Below are 6,874 nucleotides of genomic sequence, written 5' to 3' on the forward strand. Positions count from 1 at the left end.
GTAATATATAACTACGCAATTGCGAACTTCATAAGCACATTTTATTATAAAAACAAAAGAAAAGAAGTAAAAATGGTTTTGGAATTATATGCCTATAAATAGTACATGGATCATATAGTATAGTAATATAAATGTGGCATAATACATATTATTAATAGTGCATGATAAACATCCAGTGGTAATATATATTATAAATATTGTAAATCGTAAGTGAAAAAAAACTACATCATATATAAAAAGTACCTGAAAGACAAATGTACTAATAGCAATGTGTATATAAAATATATATATAGCACTAGAAAATATACAATATAAAAATAATATATGCATTCATAGAATATACATAAAAAAATCACAAAATATATCATATAATAAATTTATATTAGGTACAGTAAATTAATAAAAAAAACAATCCGAAATTTTGAAAAAAGAAGTATATTTGTCTTTCTTCAATTATGTACATATATTTAGCGATGATAAGTCAAATATAAAATCTATAAAACACAATTTTTTTTATTGTATTGTCGAAAAATATTTTTATATTTTTTGAAGCCCTTATTTGTTAATATAAATTAAAAACTTCATCCCATGAAACATTTATGTTTTTAGCTTATTACTGTTGGTATACATTTTCAACTCGTCACTAGAATGGTATAAATATCTAGTTTTTACGATATTTAAGTACTCTTTAATCATGCATTATAACAAATAATATTGGTATAAAATTTGCAAAAAATATAGCACTAAAATATATAAACACGATATACTTTAAATCTAAATCCTACACAAATTGACTTTTTTTTATTTACTCATAAGTATCTTCTGTTTATAGAGTCCGCTTATGATTATTTGAAACTCATGCTTATCTGATACCTCCTTGCGTGTGATCCCTCACATTTTCTGTTACCAGTTTGATATTCATAGATTGAACCAGTTTGACTTTGGGATAATCAATATGGTGGGGGTATGAGATTATATCTTGTTTCCGAGTCTGTTTAATTATATCTCATCACACTATATTTGTGAATTTCCTTGCTTTTCGATACGGGATTCCTATAATTCTAAAGACCAGTTTCTTGCGTCTTACATAGCAAACCCATAAATTATTCTCAGCTTGTCTCTTTTTATGCTTTTAACAGAAAGAACCCTGTTGTATTTTTGTTTTAATAAATTAATATGAGTCCGATGTAAGTTGAGCTTGAAACAGAAGCCACTTATGCAACCGTAGATAAATTAACTACGCCACCGCACACACATTTGAATATAATAAAATAAATAAAGGATTTTTTACAGGTTTAAAAAAAAAAGTTTCATGATTCTATTTAAATTAACACCGCTTTTAAAATTTATCCGTGGGATGTATCGCACCAAAACATATAATTTTTTTCATTGAATAAGTATATCAAAGAAAAAAAATTTGTTTGTGTTGCAAAGATTTCTTCACAAATTATTAATAATAATTAACTGCATCCTGTTATATTTTTTACGGATCCAGTAAATGAAATAATGCATATTTTGGGTTAAAACTGTATATCACATTTAAAAACTCATTTTTTTGAAATTCTTAGACACACCTTTAATGTCAATTTATAATTTATTTATAAAATCGCAATGTTTTTTTATAAATTTAAATTTAAAAGATAATAGAACATGTTAAAGTAGTAAAATTAAAGAATGTTAAATCAAATTGTGTGGGATGAACACGACATTTTTGCAAAACATATATGCATTATTGACCAGATATTCAGCATTTTGACGCGAAAAAAAATATCTGAAAATATATTTAAGTTATATAGATTATGGTCAATATAAAGATGAAATTAAATGATAATATGAGTTAAAAAGCAAATTAGTTAGCTTTTTCATAATTGCTGAACAAGAAAAACCTTTTACGTCATAATACGGAAATATAATTAACGCAAAATTATGTAAATCATCCATAAAAGAATTGTAAAATACCAAAAAAAACATACAAACAAAGAATCGAATTAAGAGAAACACTAAAACCAAAAATCTTGTGATGAAAATCGGCACTGAGATTGAATGTATAATGTTTATGTTGCAAAAAGTATAATTAATTATTTTATTTGCCAGCTTAAGTTTTCTTAATATAAAAAAAATTTTGAATCAAAAAAAATTACTGACTTATGCGTGATATTAACGTTATCAAAATTTATTTTTTATAATGTTAAATATTTCGAAAGAGTTTCTAAACATCTTGTAAGCACAAAAAGATTATAATGTTTTTATCACATTTTTAGCATATTTTTAAGGTATTTCTTTTATATTTGAATATATGAAAAGCATTCGGAAAAAATAAGATTTATATCTAACCATATTGATATTATTCTAATATCATAATATAAATCTTTTATGTTATTAGATAATTTTTCAATCTTTTATCAGTTTTGAATTTTATTATAAATATAAAACTAGATTCATTTCGTATAATATCGCATCTTGCTGAAGTTTGTTATACTAATCTTGAAAAGACCTACAAGAAAGCCTTTATTTACGACCGCAGCATTTTAAACCGTAATCTAAATATATCAAGTGATATAAATTATCTTTAAGCAAGAATTATACCATCATTATCAGTTTATCCACATAAAAACCAGTACTAAACACTTAGAAACTAAAAAAATTATAACGGTAATATTTGTTTACAAAAAAATTTAACGAAAGAAGTCCAAGCCTAAAAATTATATATGAGCTTTTTGGTCTACATTACTATTAATTGTTTTACAGTTGATATATTTTTTTTATATGGTGTATATCAATATGGTTAACCATCTCAAATGTTATTAAGAAATATTGATGGATAGTTTATTTATATTAGTTGAATATAAATTAAGGATCGTGCTTTTTTTAATGCCCTGTTATATCTAAACTATTTTCTTGTTTGCAGTACACTTATTCGTTAAAATTATTTTCTATATGTTCGACTAATTTAAATTCATATATTTATGGGTATTTAGTATATTCTATTCCTTCACTATTTATAAATAGTAAATTCTGTAGATTAATTAAAACATAGATTTATTTCCGCCATCCAATGTTAAAATAACCAATTATATGTCATCATACATGTTTTTTTATGGTGTGTTTTAGTATATATGATAATTTAATTTTTTTATAGCTATTAAATAATTATAACGCCTCTATATATATGGGTTTGCATTTTGTCGTTTGTTGTATTCAATTACAAAAATAATTTGTCTACTTTTCAGCGTTTTTATGTTGTCCGTAAGTTTCTCAGTCCGAAATCTACTATTTCTATTAAGCAATAAACTTCGAATTCCTTCCGATACACCTTGCGATTTTCTGTTAATTCCCCCAAAACATGTCAAGGCTTATTGTATTGTATTTGCTTTAGGCTACTATACAAATAAAATTCCGATATGATTGCCTATAATCAAAATAATTGTAATGCAACAACGGTTTTCGAGACAATCAAATGATTTAAAGTTTGAATAAAAATAACACTTTTATTGCGTTATGTGTGAAATACAGGTGTATCGATAATGTCAAGAATTTTCATTTAATTTATATATAAACATTTCTGCTTATTTATATTTTTTTTCATCTAACTTCAAAATCTAAGGCAAATCGAAACAAATATATGATTTAAGTGAATAATAGATAATTCTCAATCGCATTACTTGTTTCATACCACAAAAGAAATACTTGAATCTAAAGATAATAATCAAAATACGCCATATAAAATTAAAATATAATACAAAAAACCCGTTAAATCCTTTCATCAAACTTTATTGTAATCGATTATACTGAGAGCTTAGGAATTTATAATTTAAAAAAAAAGTAATAATATTAATATAAATTTTCAGTGTAGTTAAGATCAAAGATAATCAAACCTAATAAAATATATTTTTTTCTAAATTAATGTAGGTGAATAAAAATATTATTTTAAATAGCAGATTTTAGAGTTAAAAAGCAAAAAAAAATTAAACTAATATGTATTAGATTTTTTTCCGAAACATGCCTTCTTATAATTTTTTTCCGAATTAGATTAATGAATGAGAACTAACAGTACAACAAGAATATCGTTCATATGTTCAAATTATGTAGTTTTATCTTAAATAATACATGTTTTCTAAATATGTTTATAATGAAAATAAGGAATATTTATAGCATAATTTAATAGTGAAATTCAGAAGTATGGATATTTCATGTTTTTAAGTATATAAATTTTGGTATAATTAAAATGAATGTATATTATATATTAAAAACTAAAAATAATATTATATATAAACTTAAATACACTTTTCATTGGAATTCTGATGAATATATAAATATATGTGCATTGTTACATATGACAGTTATGCTATAATCAATAGATGGATACTTTTTAGAAATATGAATGAATGGTTAGTTTTATAGTTTATTAATTATGATTTAGATCATATAAAACCACGTTATCAAGGTATTTTTATAATGGTGCAAATAAAGGGGCAATTATAATAAAAACACTTATCACTGGTAAAATTTAGTAATCAAAGAAGCGATAACATAAATTAATAACCTGTAAAATTTGATTAAAGACCAAATCATGACGTTTTCATGTAAAACGGATCAGTAATTATCTACACATAATTTATCGTTTCACATCGATTGGTGCTACAAACAAAGTTTCAATTTGTCAATCCGAAACAAGAAATATATATAAAAGAGTAATGTAATGATTTTTTCATATGGACAGTTCACAATCAAATCATATCAGTAAGAAGATTTTTCAAGAAAAGAATAAATCAAAGGAAGAAGAGTTAAATGAACAGAATGAAGAAGAAGACCGTGAACCAGATGATCAAAAGGACGAGAGACATTTATCTGAAGCTGATGCTAGTGGATCTATTAATGGGGAAATCGGAGATGGTAATGCAAAAGTAGTCGAGTATATTGATGAAGGTGTTATTCTATCGCTGCTTTTTTTATACATTGCCTGGCGAATGTTAAAAAGTGAAAGTTTCAGTCTTTTAAAATTGTTTAAAGGGAATATGAGAGCAGCAGGAACTTTTTTTCTTTTGTTTAGTCAAATATTTACCCTTTCATTTAACGTTTTGGTAATATATTTGACTAACTATTATGATTTTGAAAAATCAGCGATTGAGAAAATTGGTTTTTTAACTGGGTCTCATATAATACAAATTTTTGATTTTAAAAGAAAACTTGATCTGGTTCAAATTCTTAATCTATGTTATTGTCTTTCCCATATTCTAAAAATATCTACACTTTTCATGTTGATTGGTCTTTGGCTTCCATGTGCATACTCATTTGCTGTAAAGAAAAGGAACGGAAGGTCTACAGAAGATGCCCTAGACATTGATCGAAATAGTGAAATGAGTAGTGTCTTTATTTTGAATGACGGTGTTGGAAAACAAATTAAAAGAAAAAACGAAGTAGCTGAAGCATTATCACACGCAACAATAGTAACCTTTGCAAAACTTTATGCTTGGTTGAGAATTCCTCTCGCGCTAGTTCTGGAATTGAATCACGATTATGCTTCAGAAAAAACAATAATTTTTTATCGATCTGTATTTTACGGAACAGAAATATATATTGCTGTTTTATTTTTCTTAATTTTAGAAACGAGGTTCATGACAATAATGTCAAGAAAAGATAGTGCCTATGGTGGATTTAATAATCTTTTTGGTTCGAGAAGCTTTGCTTCAGATCGAAGCGAAAAAACAGTAGTGCAAAATATTAACTTTTTAATAATATTACTGATGATTGAAGGATTTGTTAGATACTACATTAACATAATTGCCATTCCGGTCATTCTTTCGCCTCTAACACTTCATATTCTTAAAAAGATTGCATTTGTGACTGAATTTACTATGGTCATTTTAATGGCTAATATGCTTTCTCCTATGCCTTCACAAATATATGATCATGGTGAAACTGACTCCTTATCGAATAGTGAGGGAAACAAAATTGGTAATGATGATCCTTGGAATATTCAACCGAGACTTGGTTACACCAATAGGGCGGAAAATTCTTTTGAAAATTCTATAGTGCCGCGTAGAACCGAAAATACAGAAATAATCGAGTTTGGTGATTATAGAGAAGAATTACATTGCGGAAAATAAAATTAGAATTCAATATATGCACTTTAGGATATTTTTTGCGTACTAAAAATTTTAAAAATTAAAGCTTGATTTTTTATATTAAAAAAAAATAAAGAAGATTATGTTGTCTAAGCGGAATTTTAAATTGAAAAATGAAATTACTTATTTGTTAATAGATGTCAAGGATTATAGGATGAAAGATATAAAATTTCGTAATTATAAAAAGATTTGATTATCCAATATTAATCATATCTTAATACTATTTGTTTCTTTTCAATTTTATTAGGATATTTTAAATTTTAATTTACCATTAAAAACTATGTTTTTTTGAGTTCTATATTCTTTTAAGTAAGATCCAATTAGTTATCGACCATATAACTCAATCAATCTAAATCATAAATAAATTGAATCTTAAATTCATAGAAGTAACTTTCTTACATGGGATATAAACTTTATTTTTTTATCAAATCCTTAAAGCAAGAAAAATTTTCGCTTGATTATTATGAAAAATACACATTAATCAAAATATATGAATTTAATACTAAATTAAACTATAAAATTTTTATTCATTTAATTTTATTTATACATTTTTCTAACGATATATATTTTTATAAATTTTCGTTAAGTTGCGAGAAAAATTTCTATTTATATGACATACAATTAGTTAAATATAGTTTGACTAAACTTAACTTGAAATATCATATTTAATTTTGAGTAAAAAAAGAGAGTCTATTAATTATCCATATTTGATTCAAATATTATGCTTGGGTATTTTGACATACCTTTCC

Source organism: Rhyacophila brunnea, unplaced genomic scaffold, assembly GCF_057557595.1.
Source record: "Rhyacophila brunnea isolate RB1 unplaced genomic scaffold, BYU_Rbru_1.0 scaffold_77, whole genome shotgun sequence".
NCBI lineage: Eukaryota > Metazoa > Arthropoda > Insecta > Trichoptera > Rhyacophilidae > Rhyacophila > Rhyacophila brunnea.